Raw genomic sequence first — 20939 nt, 5'->3', positions numbered from 1 at the left:
TTTGTATCCAATTCCTACTTTTCCTTTTTACCTATAAAGGTTTTCCTAATTCAATTGAATCATGTATTCTTGGGATTTCATCATTCTTTCATTGATTTGCTTCTTAGTTTTAAAGTCATTTTCTAGTCTTCCACTATTTTTTTTTTCAAATCATAGCTCATTTCTTATTCTTTCATTGATTTTTATTTCTAAATTTAGATAATTTCTTAATCTTTCATTGATATATCCTTGGCTCATGATTTCCTCATTTGGATTAGAGATTTCATCCATAAGATCTGCATCTTGAAGGGATTGGTTCTAGATCTCATTGTTTCTTCCATCCATTTCTTCTTTTATCTTGCTCCTCTATTCCAAGATTTCACATAGCCTTACTAACTGAATTTTTTGTTCCCTTTTCAAATTTCTTACTTCTTCTTGCAATGAATCATTCTTCTCTAGGAGTTCTTTGATTACATCATTTGCTTCATCTGAACTGCTTGAAGGGAAAAAGTCTTCAATTCTTTCTTCAATTTATTGATGATCATTCATCTAATTTACAAGTTCCTTCTATTCAAGGATTAGGTAAGTTTCTCCTTAGCTTTCTTGAGTTGTGCAATGGCCATTTCTAGATCCAACTTTTCTTTGTCAATTTCCTTATCAAGTCTGAATATATCCATATCCTTGATCTTTGCTCAAGCTATTAAACTTTCTCCTGAGAATCACAATTCTTTGATACCAATTTTTGGAAATATTCAAGACTATGCTAAGTTACTAAGAGGGGAGGGGTGAATCAATAGCTTCTAAAATTTCTACACCAATTTCAATTCTAAATCCAATAAACCATTTAACATTTAATTTATCACATCTAATCTAACTGCATGCATATGAGACTAAAAATATAAAAAATCCACAATACTTGAACATAATGATGTGGTGACCCAGAAACCTTTTATATAGAAAGTAAAATTGGGTAGACGTAGAAGCTTAGTCAATACTAATCACTTCAAAGTAGTCTTGAACTTGGTCTACATTGGTGACTTGGTAGATATTGTATAACTTGGTATAAATTGAATTACTCAGTAAACACATAAGCTTGGTTTACACTAGCTTTGCATTACATGAACTATGAACTTGGTAGAAAATACAATGCTAGGTAACCATTTAACTACTCGAGTTGAACTACTACATTGTATCTACTTAGTTTGAACTAATGGGCTTCACACCAACTAAATACACTTGGTAACCATTGAAATACTTGGTAGCTACTAAATTACATGACAAATACTATAGACTATTCAATGATCTCAGTAGCCATACAAAATTTGAATAAGTGTGTATCACTACTAACAAACTTGACTAATATGTCAGTAATCTCTACATAGGAAGAATAAAAAAGAGTTTCTAAGAAGGGAGCATAAGCCAAAGAAAGTATTGCATGATATTAAATACATATCTCTTGATGCAAAATGTCTCCCAACTACAAGTGAATATAAATTCATTATTGAGAAACTGGTACATATTGTGGATAAGATTAATCATGAAGACCTAGGTGCAAATACTAAATTATTAGGATTATTTCAAATAAAATTTAACACCAAGGTACTTGCAAGGATATCTAGTACCCTGGCAATATGATAGGTTGATTTAATAACCAAAATGGAGAATATGAAAAGGTGTTAGAGAATATGTTCACTCTATACACAAAGATTTGTGATGTGAATTTATTCACCCAATAAGTATAGAGAGCTATTGACTAACTGCAAAGAGATATACATTCCATAGGAACAACATTGAAACTATCTACCCATCAAAGCCAAACTTATTTTTAGAGTTTGTTATCTAATCAAGGTTAGCTAGCCATGTTAAAAGAACAAGATGCTAAAATTCATGCTACTTTGATCATCATCGAAGCCATGTTGACCCCACACATGGAAGTATTACACAAGGAACTAGCATATGTTGAAACATTGATGAAGAATGATTCTCATCTTTCCCCTCATGATGGCCTAGTTAACCTTGCAGTTAAGCTAGACATCCAATATCAATCTCTAGAGGTAGCATGCAACAATTGGGATGCACATTAAAAACCATAATGGATATCCATAAATCATTTTTGGATAAATGGATTATTAGTGTACTAGCTATTACATAAGTGTCAAAAAAGGGGGATAATGAATATAAGGGGATATAGTGTAGAAACAAGGTACAACAAATATAATTAGAAGGAGTGTTAGATTTACAAATAAAGAGGATAAATTTGGTTAGGGGGAGTAATGGAGTAATCAAGGAATGAGGTATGACTGTAAGTCATCTACTTTACAAAATTTTGAAGTTTTTGAATTTTGTATGAGATTTGAGTAATAGATATATATTTTTTGAGTTATGCTTATATTATAGATTTTATAGGCATGACAATGTGTTTTTTGCACTCATGTCAAAGGGGGAGATTGTTAATCTCATATTATTTTTGACAATGTATTGAAAAACACTTAGTCCTTAAGCTGATTGATCAAAGAAAGCCAAGCAATCAACATGAGCCGAGTGATCAAATCATGTCAAGCATAAGCTACCAGACAATACATGTCAAGTAATATACATAGTTAGTATCGAGAACCAGTATGTGTCAAGTAGATATTGAGTGTCATGTCACTTAGAAGCTAAGTAAATAGAGTATGCTAAGTCATTTAGAAACTGAGTTACAACATTAAAGATATAGTGAATACTAAGCATCAGATACTTCAATTGTTGAGTGAATAGTTTTTGGTATAGTTGTTTGTAATGGCACAAACTTTTATGTAAACTATAAGTCATTTTTGGGCTCACTAAATGATTATTTTATGATTTTAGAAGATGTATATAGGTGTATATCATGAATCCATATGTAGTACACATAACTAATCAAATTAATGGATGTTCTAACTAGAAAAATGGGAAAACTATAGCCATTATTTCTAACCTAATCCTAGCTAACTTGTGTTTACTTAAGGACACAAACCATAAACAATTTGTATGTGTAAAGGAAGAGAAGGAGACACAAGAGAGATGAATGCTAAGTGTAGAGAGCATTGATGGTTCCTATGGAGGCTGTGGTAATGTTATGGAATAAAAAATCTAATCAGAAGGATCAATCACACAACATGAATGAGAAGATTTGACATCTAGGAATAAAGTGATAACTAAAGGATCACTGTTGAAACATTCTAGCAGGTGAATCAATGAAAATCTCTGAATAGAGTAGCCTTTATAGGTTTCAAATTCTAATAGACTGTTGTGTAACTATCTTAACCAAGTTCTTGTTTAATTGCAAGTTTATGTCCTCTAACAAGGTACACTTCTAGCAGGGTGTTTTAGTCCTTTAATAGCATGAGACCTAATAACCTTTGTAAGTCATTAATAGGGAAGATTATAGTTTATGGTCAAACTTTTTGTAACCTTTGTTGGCTGCACTTATTGTTACAACAATAAATATTTATGGGTGTCATTTCCACTCCATTTTTATCTTCTCATGGGATGGTTTTTGGGTAACAAACCTATTTTTTCATGTGTTATTTGCTTCATACTATGGATTAACATGTGTAGTTATCTATTTCAGTTTACATGCTAAATGACAAGATGGATGTGTTGTAAATAATTTATGGTTAAATTTTTTATGTACTCATTCACTAGCCTACCCTACCCCCCCACCCCCCCTCCTTAGAGTTTACATTACCATTGTTATTTAAAACAATTGTAAAGATCAAATTACAAGGATGAGAATCCAAGGTCAAACTAAGGACATTAGTCACTCATTAAAGAAAAATCTTTTGGATTACAAAGCAACAAAGAGGGATATTATATTCTTGTAATGCAACATATTCTAGGTGTTGTAAGAGGTGTTGAGGTGTTTCCATCAATGCCAAAGAGGGATATTGTTGGAAACTACAATTGGAACAATTGTTGTATTGTCATTGATATCAGACCTACTAATGAGACATGTTGCTATATGATCTCATGTCATATGTATTTCATTTAGGAATAGGATTTGAGATGTTTCTCATAACAAAAGACCTAGAGGAAAGGTTGAGTTATGAAAAGGAACCCACAATGGACAATTGATTATTTAGAGTTTGACAAACCAAAGAGATTATTTAAATCATGTTGATGTTCAAGTATTTATGGTACAAGTTGAGATACATAACTTGTGTAAAGTTTTACTGAGCAATAGAGTAAATGGTCAAGGAACTTTAATGTTCTTCCCAAATGATGCTATTGTCAACTGAGCCATAGTAAGTACCAAGAAAATTTAATGTTGAGTGAGCATCAGTATTGAGTGAGTAAAAAAATTTAATTAGAGCTACAAGTTCTACATTGAGTGATTCTATGATGACCGAGTGTCAGAGATTAGTAATGGTTGAATGAAAGTATTTTGATTGCATTTGATAAATTGTGATTTCTAGCTAACTCAATTGATTTTTTGGGCTATGGAAACCATGTTGAAAATTGAATTTCATAAACTAGTTCATTTAATTCAAGGAGAGGATTAGGTGAGATACCTCATGAATGAATTTGATGAGAAGTTTTTAGAAAAGGATGAAAATGAACATATAAAATGAACATGATGAATTTAATAATGAACTATAAGATCTATGGTGATTGTGAAACTGGAAAAAGGGTTTGAATTGTGTATTTAAGGAGGTACAAAAAAACTTTTGAGGTGTTGCCAAAGTGCACAAACAACATAAAAAAACAAGAGAACAGAGAAAAGAACTTGTCTGTGTTTCTAATGTGAGGGAAGAAAGATACTAAAGTTGATAAGATAATCTAAGAAAAAGGTTTAAGTTTGGTAAGGGTGATTTCTTGAAGGGTTTCCAAGTAAATCAAGGACATAGGTGACAAAGAAGGGTTATTAGAGAATCAACACATGAACCAAATACTGATCTAAAACAAAAAAGCCTGAGTTGTAATCATTCAGATCAAACTCCACTATTTTATTCTAATCATTAGAAATAATTAGTATTGGCATGCTTTTAATTGAAGGTTGACCTAATAGTCATTAAAGCACTCAATAGTCTATGTAAATTTTTTATCAAGGTGACATTCTAATTGAATGGTCTGAGCCCTTTGAAAAGGCCACTCCTAATAACAAGATTATATCTCATGATTGGGTCATAATAAAAAATGTATATTATAACCTTTATTAGGGTTGGCTCCAAATAGAGGTCACTCCAAAAGAGTGAAAAGTGATGACATGATTCCGGTAGTTTTTCCCAAATTTCATTTCCATGTTACATACAACTATTCTATGATGTTTTATATTTGCATGTTTACATTGAGAAAAGTATATTTTCTTAGCAAAATTAACTACTAGTTAATTTTGTTACTAAATTTAAAGTAGAGATTGAGTTACAATAGGATAAGCAACACATATCTTGTTTAATGTTTGATTTTTCAAATGGGACTTTTTTTCTTTAAGTAATTGATTTATCCAATCATCTCAATTATTCTAAGCATTCTAACATTAAGAACACCATTGTAAGTAAAAATTAGCAACCAAAAATATTTTTGATATCTTCAAAAATAAATCTTTTCTATTCCAAAATCTTTCATATTTTGTGGCTTAATCATAATTATAGATGTATAATATGATGAATGTAGACAATTTACATATGCATCTCCTTGAACATTTTTATCATGTTTCTTTTAAATCTCCTGCATCATATTTTAATAATATTTCTCTAGCTCTAGATCACATTGTTAACTTTAACATTATCTTTTCAAATTCTCAAAAATTCTTTATTTTCATCACATGTCATGCCGAGATCACATATTTTCCTTTTTTCATTACTCAATGAACATTAAAACTTTAATCAGGGAACACATCAAATAATTAAGGCTAAAATTACATAGTTAATAGAAGTCTTTAACTCTTCCTTGACATACACTTGATGACAAGTGTTGTAGCTCAGTTAATATTATATTTCTTCATTCCCCATACAATTGCTATTGCATAAGAATCTTGTTTAGGATCATGTGATGCAATCAAAATAACATTATACTACAATAGTCCAACTCATCCAAGTACCCATTGTAAACCATATACTTATCATCACACTTTGTTTAAATCCTCTTCATCAATCAAATAATATGGCACTAAACTAGATTAGCATAATGTCTTACCAACTAAGGCTTGAAATGAATGACAATGTTCACAATAACTAATATTACTCTTACACATCCATTATCACATTCTTACTTGTGGATAATAATTAGCCCCTATAGCATTGATGACAATACATAGACATGCAATTTTACATTAGCATCTCTACCTTTTACTAATTCTCCCCCTTTGGGTATACTTCTCGATTCAACATTATATTTACATCTTTTCTCCTTTTATTCATATATTCCCTTAAGATTCTATCCCTTAAAATATTGTCTCCCCCTTTGAAAATAATGTTAGATATAGATATAAGTTCCAATGTAAAACTTATAAAACCATGTAGTAATACCTTGTACCTTGTATTTGCTATTTATTGGAATTTAATTATAGTTCCTTTCACAACTTTAGTATTGGATACAATTAAGTAATTGTGTATTGTCTTTCATGTTACACAAATGCCATATCAGTTATCAGACAGAGTCTACCGAGTTCTGTCTATCAGGAAAATAGTTTACAGAGTCTACCGAGCTCAGTCGGTCAGTAAAGCCTTTTGTAGTGTATACCAAGCATTCATGTATGTCACACGGTGAGTTAGTGTTAACCGAGTTCGCACGGTAAGCTAAGGAAAGTTTAGTTCTTACCGAGATCACTCGGGTATCAAAGGATTTTATAGCGGACGGTTAGTGTTAACCGAGTTCGCACGGTAAGCTAAGGAAAGCTTAGTTTTCACCAAGCTCACTCGATAGTCGAAGATAGCTTTTACCGAGTCTAGTCAGTTTCCAAAGGAAGTGGTAGGTTTACTGAGTTCCCCGGTAATTGTAGTTTTTACCGAGTTCTGCCGATTAACACAGGAAGCAGTTTTTTTTTGTTCTGTATTGACCGAGCAGCGTCGGCCAGTGAAGAATTTTGTTTTGATTGTTAGTTCAAGCCGACTTTGGAATATGTTTTGTCAAGTTGGTTGGGCTGACCTGATATTATGTATAGTATATAAAGAGGTGCTCAAGATGCAGAAAAATGTGGAATAGAGAGTGTATACAGATAGTGCAAGGAAGTGCAAGGAAGAGACTTGTGTGTGCCTAAGCAGAGTTGAGTAGAGGGAAATCTTGGAGCTGCAAAGATATATTTAATCAGTAAGGATCTTGTGGAGCTAAACTGAGATCTGTATTTAGCAAGATAAGTTGCATGTATTTTCAGATCATTTGTTGTTGCTTTCTAACCATTGTAACAGTGATTCCAAAATCTCCTAACAGAGTTGGTTTAACAACCATTCCATAAATCCTTTAACAGGGTGGAAATTCAGTTGAATTGTTCTAAAGACCTCTTACAAGGCCACTCCGAACAAGGTGATTAAATCCTCTAACAGGGTCACACCTAACAGTGTGTTTTGTAACCTTTAACAGGGTTGGCTCCTAACAGGGCTCACTTCAGAAGAGTGAAAATTGGTGACTAGTTGCTGGTGGTTTTTCCCATATTGGGTTTCCACGTAAATCTGGTGTCTACTGTGTTCATGATTACTTTCTTTTGCATGGTCACTTATTTCAGTAAATGCTTAACAAATTAACTAAACATTTATCAAGTTTTAAGTAGTAATTTATGTGTTTACCGAGTAGCAGCAGCAACTAAGTTTAAGGCATCTTTGGGACTGTTGAATTTGTTTTTGTGGTAACTGATTCACCCCTCCCCTCTCAGTTACCCCATCTTCATTTTCCAACAATTGGTATCAGAGCTTTTGGTGCTTGGAGGAGGAGATTTCAAAGATCTAAGCCAAAGATCAAGATGTCTTACAAGAGGGAAATCCCAAGGCTTAACCGAAACAACTTCTCAGCATGGCAGGGATTAATGAGACTTCATCTAGCTTCCATTGGTGACACTGGTCTAAAATATCTTGATGAGGAATATGTAGAACCATCAGGTACATTATCAGTCAATGGCATTGCTATAAAGAAGGCTCATAACATTATGATGATTGATATTGCATCTGCCTTGAGTTATGAAGAGTTTGATGATGTCAAGGACTGCACTACTGCCTATGAAATGTGGGAAAGACTGAAAGAGATCTATGGTGGAGATGACAATGTCAAAAGAGCAAAAGCTGAAAGTTTGAGAGGACAGTTCGATCAGATGAAAATGAAAGAAGATGAAAACATTGCCAAATATGTTGAAAGAATTAAAGCATGTGTCAGTGCTATCAAAGCTTCTGGAGGAAGTATCAGTGAAGAGACAGTCATAAGTAAAGTTCATAGAACTCTACTTCCAGTTTATGCCATCAGGGTATCAGCCATTCGAGAAAGAAGGTGTGAGGCCAATCACAAGATAAACCTAGAGGCCATAGTTGGAAGATTGACAGCATTTGAACTAGATAATTTTGATAATTATGTTCCAGCTGCAAAGAACATTGAGTCTGCATTTGAAGCCAAGCTTTCACTCAAGGACAAAGGCAAGAAGAAGAAGGAATCTTAGTCAGAGAGTGAAGATCACTCAGATCAGAGTTTTGACAGTGACCTTGAAGTAATTGAAGCTCTACTTGCAAGGAAATATTCAAGAGGAAGAGGTAAATACAAAGGTAAAGTACCCCTAATCTACTTTTCATGTGAAGAAGTCGGTCATATTGCTGCAAGGTGTCCAAACAAGAAAGATAAAGATGAAAAGAAAGATAATAAATGGAATAGTAAGAAAGATCTCAAATCATTTAAGGATAAAAGTAAGAAATCATGTTTTATGGCTAAAGATTCTAATGATTCTAATGATGAAGAAGAGGATGAGATTGTTTACATTGCTGTAAAAGATGAATCTGACAATGAAGAAATGGCACTCATCTCTCACATAAGTAAGAATGATACATGGATCATTGACAGTGGCTGCTCACATCATATGATTGGAGATAAAACAAAGTTTGATCAATTTGAAGAGTATGATGGTGGCAGTGTAAGATTTGGAAACAATGAACCTTGTTGCGTCAAAGGAAAAGGAAGAATCACTCTAACCCAGGAACTTGTATGTGATAATTCTTATTGGGTAGAAGGCCTAAAGCACAATTTGTTGAGTGTGGCACAGTTACTCAACAATGGACTCAAAGTAGAATTCATCCAAGGAAAAGAAAGACTGTTGAATGGTAAAGGAAAGCTGATTGGATCTGGTACTCAAACTAAAGGTAACTTGTTCTATCTTGAACTTGGTGAACATTCATGTTTTATTGCTCAAGTACAAGAGAGTTGGTTATGGCATAAAAGGTTATGTCATGTGAATTTTAACAATTTGGTAAAGATAAGAAAATTCAAGAAAGTGAGAGGCATTCCTGATTTAAAGAAACCAGAGGTCGGTTTATGCAAGAATTGTCAAATTGGAAAGATGGGTAAGTCTAGTTTCAAAAGAAAAAATTATCAGTCCGAAGATTTATTAGAAATTGTGCATACTGACTTATGTGGACCTATTGGAACTGAAAGCTATACTGGTGAAAAATATTTTATTCTTTTTGTTGATGATTATTCAAGAATGATGACCGTCATGTACCTAAGGAACAAATCAGAAGCATTTGAAAAGTTCAAATGGTATTTGGAAAGAGTAGAAAAAGAAACAAGGAAAAGATTGAAATGCCTAAGGTTAGACAGAGGTGGTGAATTTATTTCACATGAATTCAATAACTTTTGTATTGAAAGAGGAATCAAAAGACAGGTTTCAGCACCAGGTACTCCTGAACAAAATGGCATAGCTGAAAGAAGGAATAGATCTATCATGGATTGTGCAAGAACCTTGATGATAGAAAAGAATGTTGCTATCAAATACTGGAAGGAGCCTATCAATATAGCAGTTCATACCTTAAACCGAGTACAGTTGAAAAAAGACTCATTCAAAACTCCCTATGAATTATGGTATGGCTATAAACCCAACGTAAGTTATCTGAAAGTATTTGGAAGCAAATGTTATATCTTGAAAGAATCTATAAAAGGTAAATTTGATGTAAAAGGTGATGAAGGTATATTTCTTGGATACTCATGCAAAAGTAAAGCATATAGATGCTTGAACTTATCTACTCACAAAGTCATAGAAAGTATACATGTGAAAGTTGATGAGTTTGCAGAAAAGAATGAAGAAGAAAGCAGAAGAGAACCAGAAGACTACAAAAGATTTGTCTTCAGTGAACTGGATATAATATCAACTGCATCTAAGAATCAAAAACCTTCTTCTACCGAGTCATCACTAACCGAGTTGCAGGAAACATCTACCGAGCCAACATCTACCAAGCCAACGTCTATTGAGCCAGAGATAACCGAGCATGTGCATACCGAGCTAGTTGATAACGAGCCAGACCAAACTGAGCATGAAGGTGAAATGCAAGAAGATAACGAAAAGATTCATCCAAAAGGAAAAGAACCTGTTCTAGCCAAGTATGTCAGGAGACATCATTCAGCAGATCAGATCATTGGAAATAAATCTGAAGGAACCATCACAAGAAGTAAGTTGAAAGGTACTTGTTTACTTGCTGATTTTGAACCTAGAACTGTCAAAGATGCATTAGAAAATGATAATTGGATTGAAGCAATGAATGAAGAAATAGAGCAGATAGAGAAAAACAAGACATGGACTCTTGTACCCAGGCCTAAAGACAAAAATTTAATCGGTACAAAGTGGGTTTTCAGAAATAAGTTGGATGAAAATGGTAAAGTATCAAGAAACAAAGCTAGATTAGTGTGCAAAGGATATTCTCAAGAGGAAGGCATAGATTATGGAGAAACTTTTTCTCCCGTTGCTAGATTGGAAGGTGTTAGAACCTTATTAGCATATGCTGCTTACAAAGGATTTAAAGTTTATCAGATGGATGTCAAGTCAGCATTTCTAAATGGTATACTGGATGAAGAGGTCTACATTGAACAACCTGAAGGTTTTATAGATCCAGATAAAAAGAACATGGTTTGCAAATTGCACAAGGCACTATATGGTCTGAAACAAGCCCCTAGAGCATGGTATGAAAGATTTCATAGCTATCTTATTCAAATTGGATTTCAAAGAAATAATGATAACAGTAGTTTGTATATCAAGGAAGGACCAGAAAATAAGATTGTCCTGGTAGAAATATTTGTAGATGATACTATTTTCACAGGGAATGATGATCTTTGCAAAGAATTTTTAGAATAAATGAGCAAGGAATTTGAAATGTCAATGTTCAGTGAAATCAAATTCTTTGTTGGACTTCAAATTCAGCAGAACAAGAATGGCATCTACATCACTCAAGCAAAATACATCAAAGAGATATTGTAAAAGTTTGGTATGGAAGACTGTAAACCAGTTGGAACTCCCATGTGTACTGGACTAAAACTTACCAAAGAAGATGATTCAAAGGAAATAGATCAGACATTGTACAGATCTATGATTGGAAAGTTGCAATATGTAGTTCATACTAGGCCAAATATTGCTCTTGCAGTTGGAATTGTGGCAAGATTTTCAGCCAAACCAAGAGAAAATCACATGATGGCAATCAAGAGGATAATGAGATATCTGAAAGGAACTGAAGATTATGGATTATGGTATAAATTTGGAGGAAACCTAGACTTAAAAGTGTTTACTGATGCTGATTGGGCAGGAAACCTTGACGATAGAAAAAGCACAAGTGGAGGTGCATTCTTTCTTGGAAAGAGGTTGGTTTCTTGGACAAGCAAAAAGCAAAATTGTAGATCTCAATCAACAACAGAGGCAGAGTATGTTGCTGCAGCAGTAAACTATTCTAATATTGTTTGGTTCAAGCAATTGCTACAAGGCATGAAGATGGAAATCAAGAAACCAATTGTCATGTTTTGTGATAATACAAGTACAATAAACATATCTAAGAATCCAGTAATACATTCTAAGACTAAGCACATTGCAATCAAGTATCACTTTGTCAGAGAATTGGTGTAGGACAAAGAAATTAGATTGGAATATGTCCATACAAAGGAATATATTGCTGACATATTCACAAAGCCTTTACCTAAGGATGCTTTTTTTGTATCTCAAAGGTAAGTTAGGGGTCATTCCCCTATCTGAAGTTCACTAAAAATAAGTTTTAGTGATGCATCAGCTCTTACAAAATTGAACAATCATCAGTTGATGCAGCAAATCAAGGAAATATTGCATATGAATCAGTACTAAAGGTACAATGAAATTCATTGAAATTGGATTGTCTTTGGCATGTGTTGTCAAAGAGGAAGAGTTTTACTATCATATCTTTTCGAAATTTGATTATGTAATTCCTTCACAGAGGGAGATTACTGTAAGAGGGAGAGTTCTCTATCTTAGAGGGAGAATTGTTAATTGTGTTGTGTTTCTATAGACTTGCTTTCAAATTTCATTTCTGCTATGACATGTTGTGTTGCCATCAATGCCAAAGAGGGAGATTGTTGGATACAATTAAGTAATTGTGTATTGTCTTTGATGTTACACAAATGCCATATCAGTTATCAGACAGAGTCTACCGAGTTCTGTCGGTCATAAAAATAGTTTACAGAGTCTATCGAGCTCAGTCGGTCAGTAAAGCCTTTTGTAGTGTATACCGAGCGTTCCTGTATGTCACACGGTGAGTTAGTGTTAACCGAGTTTGCACGGTAAGATAAGGAAAGTTTAGTTCTTACCGAGATCACTCGGGTATCAAAGGATTTTGTAGCATATGGTTAGTGTTAACCGAGTTCGCACGGTAAGCTAAGGAAAGCTTAGTTTTCACCGAGCTCACTTGGTAGTCGAAGATAGCTTTTACCGAGTCTAGTCGGTTTCCAAAGGAAGTGGTAGGTTTACCGAGTTCCCTGGTAATTGTAGTTTTTACCGACTTCTGTTGGTTAACACAGGAAGCAATTTTTTTTTGTTCTATATTGACCGAGCAGCGTCGGCCAGTGAAGAATTTTGTTTTGATTGTTAGTTCAAGCCGACTTTGGAATATGTTTTGTCAAGTTGGTTGGGCCGACCTGGTATTATGTATAGTATATAAAGAGGTGCTCAAGATGCGGAAAAATGTGGAAGAGAGAGTGTATACAGATAGTGCAAGGAAGTGCAAGGAAGAGACTTGTGTGTGCCTAAGCAGAGTTGAGCAGAGGGAAATCTTGGAGCTGCAAAGATATATTTAATCAGTAAGGATCTTGTGGAGCTAAACTGAGATCTGTATTCAGCAAGATAAGTTGCATGTATTTTCAGATCATTCGTTGTTGCTTTCTAACCATTGTAACAGTGATTCCAAAATCTCCTAACAAAGTTGGTTTAACAGCCATTCCATAAATCCTTTAACAGGGTGGCAATTTAGTTGAATTGTTCTAAAGACCTCTTACAAGGTCACTCCTAACAGGGTGATTAAATCCTCTAACAGGGTCACACCTAACAGTGTGTTTTGTAACCTTTAACAGGGTTGGCTCCTAACAGGGCTCACTTCAGAAGAGTAAAAATTGGTGACTAGTTGCTGGTGGTTTTTCCCATATTGGGTTTCCATGTAAATCTGGTGTCTACTGTGTTCATGATTACTTTCTTTTGCATGGTCGCTTATTTCAGTAAATGCTTAACAAATTAACTAAACATCTATCAAGTTTTAAGCAGTAATTTATGTGTTTACCGAGTAGCAGCAGCAACTAAGTTTAAGGCATCTTTGGGACTACTGAATTTGTTTTTGTGGTAACTGATTCACCCCTCCTCTCTCAGTTACCCCATCTTCATTTTCCAACACTTTAGAGCCTGTCCTAAAGTGGGAACTCTTGCATAGATTGTATAAAGATATATCTAATAATTTATGAATTGATGTAACATGAATCTTCTCTTATTTATCCTATATAGGGAAAGGACCCCTAACTTACCTCTTAGGTATTACTAAATATACTTAGTCAAAGGGTTGGTGAATATATCAACAATTTTTTCTTTAGATTTCACATACTCAAGCCTCACTTCTTTCTCTTGTACTTTATCCCTCAAATAGTGATATCTAATAGATATATTCTTGGTTTTTGCATGCATCTTATGAATCTTGGATATGTTTATTGCACTATTATTATCAAAATAGATAGTGATAGGATCATAATCTCTTCTTAACACCTTTCTATAATTTCTTAATCGAAATAATATTTGAATAATTAATGTCACCAACAATATACACAACTTCAATGGTAGATTGTGAGATGCAACCGTATTTCCTTCTTAGCCATGTAATTAGACTTTCTTCCTAAGAACAAAGTTCCACCACTTTTTCTTTTTATTTCATCATAATTTTTCATCCAATCTACATCAATGTAGACTCTATGTCCAAAGTCGGCATCAAATTTATACAAGAATACAAAAAGGTAGTCCTTTTCAAGTATCTAAATCTATTTTTAAAATAAATCATATACGTTTTACTAGGAATAGAGGAAAGCCTTGCCACAAATCAAACTTTTGGGACTCAAAATTGAAGTATTAATTTTGAGTACCATTCCAAAATTGAGTCTAATTAATCCCCTATAAGCACTTTTGGTGCATATGTACTCGACTATCATTTTGAGGCCTATCATATGTTTCATTGTTTAACACCGCTAATCTCGTATATGCATGCATCCTTTGATGATAAATTTCTATTCCATATCAACTTTTAAAGCATCATTTTGAGCATTGCTCAAATATGTATTTTTGTCAAAGTGTGAAACAACGACAGGAAGCCTAGTTTGGAATTGAATATCATGCACCCAATTATGTTTCATGACTCGACACCTTGTAAGTGTTAAGTATCCATATCAAAGAACCTTTTCTTCATATTTCAAGTCATTTCAATATGTTTTGACTACGTTTGGAATCCCTCAAAGTTGGTAGTTTATTGGTGTCATGCTAACACATATTGCTTAGAATTCTAGGAAAACTTGTTTCACCAGTTATAACTTTGACACAATTATCCTATTGATAATTTTAATTTTTCTTTATGTTTTAAGGATTAGAGACTTTCTATGTTCCATATATGAGCTCATGATGAGTTTTTTTGACTAGTTTTCAAATTTGATTCGAAATACAATTTATAATGTTTATTGGTAACATAAAGTGTAGATTGATCAATAGTTCTATTCGAGATATCATAATTTTCAAACCATGATAGATTATGCCAGATATATTATAACACCATGGTCCATTCTGAAAATACTATAGGTGTGCCAATTTTAATGTCTTATTGAATCCGTTTGCATACTTTGCCGTGCTTATTTCATTTGTGACAATCATTGTTTTACTAGTGTTCCCAGATCTGGAATTCCAAATACCAACTTTGAACACCTGCTAAACATGCCCATTTATTCCTAATGAGCCTAAATAATAGACTTTTACTCTCCTCATGGCAATAAATTAGTGCCTCATATTTCCTATCGACTTATTTTCAAATCAAAAATTGAATGCACTTATATGTTTCTAACTTCATTTTTTGTAGGACAATTTGAATTGAGAAAATTTGATGGTCAATATCTTTTGACCCCAAAGTCATTGTGAGATGAAATCTAATAGGGTAAAATATTTTGAACCTAATAATAGATATGTCAGACCTTAGGGCCCTATTGTTTGATTCAGCCAGCCTTAAAGACTAGTTCCAGATTCTCCTAACACCAAATGGATAATTCTCATAAAATTGTTAAAAGAGATTATAAATGATGCATCACTAATCTAGTTTGAATCTAATTAGTGCAAGGAGATGAACATATCAGTTTGAAATTTCAATTGAACCCACTTTGGGGCCCATGTAATATCATCAAATTCTTGAGATATTAATTGGGGAATAAAGGATGTTTAGGTAACGTTATAATTTTCTTAATTGCCACATATTTTTAGTATGTATGAAAAACATTGCAAATTTAATGGATATGTGGGATCATATGCACAATGAGAAATAATTGTGATTTGTACACTCTACGGAAATCCTAAGATCCATATGTTTTGAAGTTTGTTTTAGAAATGGCTCTTGCCATAAGAATGGAATCTAGATCCCTTCCTAGCCTGAGTGAAGTTCCAACAACTTCATTAAAGAGATTTGAATGCATCAAGGAGATCTAGAGGTCTTTATTTTAGATTGTCAATCCAATTTTAGTCCTGTCAAATTGCAGCTTAACATATCTTTCAAGAAAAAATATTCTATCCATTTTAGAGTTTTATTTCAATATGTTTGTAAATCAAGCAAATGGAATGTTACATCAATCCTTGCAAAGTTCAACAAAAGATAAGGGTGATATTTGAACCATATATACTACCCAATTTGTCACATATCAACATGATTGAATGATATTTTTTCCATAAGAAGGTCATGTGGGGATGTTTAAAAGTTGTACATATTTTTCAATGGGTGTTGAAGAAAAAGTCAAAATATGCTAAGACCCTGCTTTTGTTCCTAGAGGTGGAAGTTATCTACATCATTCAACCTATAATTAGGTCCACATAATAGAAAAAGATGATGGAGATGACATGAATATAGAGATCCATGTAGAAGGACATGAAGAAAATTTCATGAGAAATGTGCAAGGAGCCATTTGGATTTGACGGAGATCTTTAGTATAAGCTACTCAATAGAATCATAGGTGAGATTCTACAAGGAGTCTTAAGTATGTATTTTGTAATATAAATATTGGCTTCATTTAGAAGGATCTATCTACTAATGATTGAGATTTCATTTTCCAATTGAAGAGTGTGTTTCAATTGCAATTCCCAATCATAGCCACTACTTCTGGCAACTGCAAAAGGTAGCTGATTATTTTAGATGACATTATTAGAAGCTAATTTTTACATCCTATCTATGGCTTTTGTTGACTTAAGAAAACAAGTAATAGGTGAAATATTTAATGCTAGATAGATTGAATGGTGATGCATTTTGAGATCTCCTTGAAATAAACATAGAAATAGACACATGAAGATTGAACTATTGCCCATCTAGAACATTATTTTTCAATCCATCATGTGAGACACATATTTTAATTCCTAGAAACTTTGATGTAATTTTGGCACAAGATGATAGTGTAGCAATATCAAGTTTTTGGTATTGATGTGGTACTTATGATGTGCAGGGGAATGTCAAATTTAATCTTGATTATGCATAGTCTAGGTTGTAGAAATGAGGTTTTTTATGTCTTTGGAAGAAGTTGGTTCCCTTTGAATTGTAGGAATGAAAATATTTAAATTCCAAAGAAGGTCTAATATGAGGCAGCTTATTGTGTATGAAAATCTAGAAATGATGTGGAACTATAATAGAATTTCGAAGTTGGAGCCACAACCTTAGCTATAGCCAAAAGGGAAGACCATACTAGTAAAGCCTAAAAAATATGTTTTTGACATATAACTAGTTTAATAAGTTATTAGTGATTATATATAGAAACATGTATTATGTGATTATCTTAAAAACATCTTCCTTTGAGATATCAAATTTCATGGGTGAGCCTTATGATGATTGGAGAGTTAAGGATATATTGATGAACCAATGAATGGCATGAGGGAGCCAAGTATACCAATTTTAGTGTGAGATGTGGCACTTACTAGAATAGACTGACCAAGGTAGACATGCCATGTGGTATACACTTCTAGACTTAGGGTGGATTTCGAGGAAGCTAAGCTGGTGAAACCTCACATTTTCACAAAATACATTGTAGATGATGAATTAAAACATGAGAATGAGACAAGTAGCCATATGGTAAGGGCACTAAGGTGGCACTAGTGATGTGGCACAAATCTCAAGGTAGGTGACCTAGCTGAAGTGAATACGTGTCATGTTGTCACATTCTTGTGATGATGAGGCACAAAGCTTATTGTGTATGTAAAAAAGTGAAAGATAAATACATGGTGGTGGATACTAATTTGGAAAGTTTTCACATGCACACATTAGATTGCACCACACATCATAATCAATGATTATTGTTAAGTTTATGTGGGAAGTTTATCATATGTTAGCTTCTGCAATAATGCGAGGCCCAATCAGATGCTTACACATGGCCATGTATTATAGGCAAGAAAGTAGTTCATAGGCTAATCAAGTTGCACCATATGGTACCTAGGTGGAAGAGTTGCTTGGTAGGTTGCTAATTGGATAGATGACAATGTAGATTTTAGTGAATTAGAGAATAACACATGTTAAAGACCTAAACAACCAGGTTTTACCCAGAATTAAAAGAAGAGGAATTTGGATAATATTTCCTTCATGAACATAGAAGCCTCTTTTAAAAAAAATTGGATTTTATAATAAAGTTTAAACTTTGGATAATAGACGTACATATTTGCAAAATTAAATGGGTCTTTAATCAGTTTGTTAACCTGATTTTCAAATGGGTGCCATAGGAACTTTTCTTAAGCAAGTATAAGTTTATCATATATTCTCAAAAAGGTCTTGACATATATTTTTAAGATCTATCATTAACTTTTTCTCATAAGGTAGTGGGTAAAATTTATATTGGGTTTTGTTTGAGGTGCCCCTTAGGCAACCAGATTATGATATCGATAGTTCATTTTTAGTTTTTATTAAAATTGTAAAATGGGTATTCACCAAATATGGAAAGGGTCTTAGCAAAAATATTATCTCACCTCCAAATTATTATAGTGTGGATTTTGGTGGCATTTTAATGGAAGACCTAGTAGTTCTTTTTAGAAAGAGGGTTTTTCTCATCATTCTGAGAGATATTTGCAAGTTTTTTGAAAATAATGATGAGAATTGATCCTATTTTCAGTTTTAGAGAGAATAGAGAGGCTTTGCAAAAAAATTGGAGGGATTTTCAAGTGGAAAAGTTTTGATCCCATATCAAATCTCAGATTCATTCTTCATCTATATCTTTCTTTCTTCTTTATTTATATAGGGTTGGTTATAGTCTATTGAGTAGAGCTTTAGCTATAATTCCTCCATTCTTTCAAAAAATTTCTTGTATGAGAAATACAATGAGATTCTATTAATAGTTTTGGTCTATTTTTTGTTTAATGATTTATCTTTCATACATCTTTAATGTATATTTAGTTTTGATCTGATTCTCATCTCCTATCTCTATTGTCTGCAATGTTTTACTTTTCATGAAAGAAGAGCTTAAATCCAATTGAAAAACCATGATATGGTTTTCTATTGATTTAAGGAAATAAATAAATGATTAATTATCCTAATAAGTTTGTAGGTTTCATGAGAGGGATATTATGAGCATGAGATTCATATTGAGCATAGATTATTGATTCACAAAGTGAGAAGATAGATCACCAATACTTGATGTATGTTGTGATTTGTGGAATACCCAATGGGTTACAAATAACTTTAAGAAACCCCACTTTGGAAAATGTATAAAACTATGGTGAATTGAACATTATTTTACGGGAAAAATAATAATTTGTATTCACAATTTTTTTAATATGAAAAAAAATAATTTTGTTTGCAATTTTTTTCCATAATATGAAAATTTTGTAAAACCATGGTGACTCTTTAATTATTTTAGAAAAGCATGACCAAAACTAAATATATCTAGAAACCATAAGTTTGTATTATCCTAAATCAACAATATAAGTCCTATTTTTGTCTAAAAAGCTAAAGTACAACAAGTTTCATAGAAAACTTTCAAAATAATGACACTTGTCCATAGTATAATCTATTTTGAGCCCATGGTTACAAGGATTAAAAGTTCCTTAGAGAGTATCTAGAATAGAGACACTTGTCAAATCTATGTAACTTTAAATAACTAGACTTAAAGCTTTCTATAGATTGGTGAATGTGACCATCTATTAAGACATACCTCAAAAGTTATGAGAAAAAATATTTAATTTACCATGTGGAAAGATTAGATTCCATTTGCAATGTCATCATTAGAATAAAATTGATTAGGCATCATTCTTGGTGATTGGTTTGAGAATGGGACCCAGTTTTCAAAAATTGTGGGTGACATCGCCATCTCAAAAGTGCATAAAAATTTGCCAAATTTAGGGTGTGAGATTTTCCTTTTGGATAATATTCACCACTAAAGTAAAGCCTATGATGGATAGGGCGTTGGTAAGCTACATGATCAATCTAGCTCATTTTTTCATATAGGGTTTTACTATTCCACTAACAAATATCAATTATTCATTTTCCCTTTCTATTTAGGAGTTGAAAGGATACCCTCACCCAGCTTGTGGATTTCATAAGTTTTTTAACTTTTCATTGCATACTTTTCTCATTGCATAAGTCTAGATTCATATGTATGCTTTGAATTGGTACCATATGATGGAATCTAAAAGTCTACTAGTCTAGGTTTTATAGAGCCTCAAGTAGAAGGAGTTCAACCTTATAGCTGGCCTGGGTTCTTGAAAAATTGTGTCTCTTATAGGAGATAGCTTTCCTTACATGTAATCTAGTCTAGGGTACCTTGTAGTCAAAATCATTGTTAAATCAAGAGCCAACACAAACTACATGTGCAATATTAGGTCTACTATGCAAAACATATTGTAACTTTTGAATCTTTGATCTATTTGTTTTCTCATTTACTTCAATTTTAGTATTCTCCTAAGATAGTTTCCATCCCCTCACCATAGGTATACCAACAGGTCTTGACTCATCCATACCGAATTTCTTCAAAATTTCCTTAACATACTTAGATTTTGTCATATATATAACATATTTCGTTTGATGAACTTGTAGTCCAATACAAAATTTGATCTCACCAAACTCATTGTTCAATTTATTACAAAAAATAAAATTCAACAAATTATTTCCTCTAAATGTGATATCATCTACAAATATTTCAGCAATCAATACCATGGTCTTAGCACCATTCTTCAAATATACATTACTAATTTTACTTATTCTTAAAAATCCAATCTTAATCAAGTGTGAATGTAATCTCTAATACAATTCTCTTATTTCTTTATTTATTCCATAGAATTCTTTTTT

Source organism: Cupressus sempervirens, chromosome 7, assembly GCF_028749045.1.
Source record: "Cupressus sempervirens isolate cs-2001-9-10 chromosome 7, ASM2874904v1, whole genome shotgun sequence".
Lineage (NCBI taxonomy): Eukaryota > Viridiplantae > Streptophyta > Pinopsida > Cupressales > Cupressaceae > Cupressus > Cupressus sempervirens.
The sequence above is the reverse complement of the archived record's forward strand: the minus strand, read 5'-3'. Positions refer to the sequence as shown.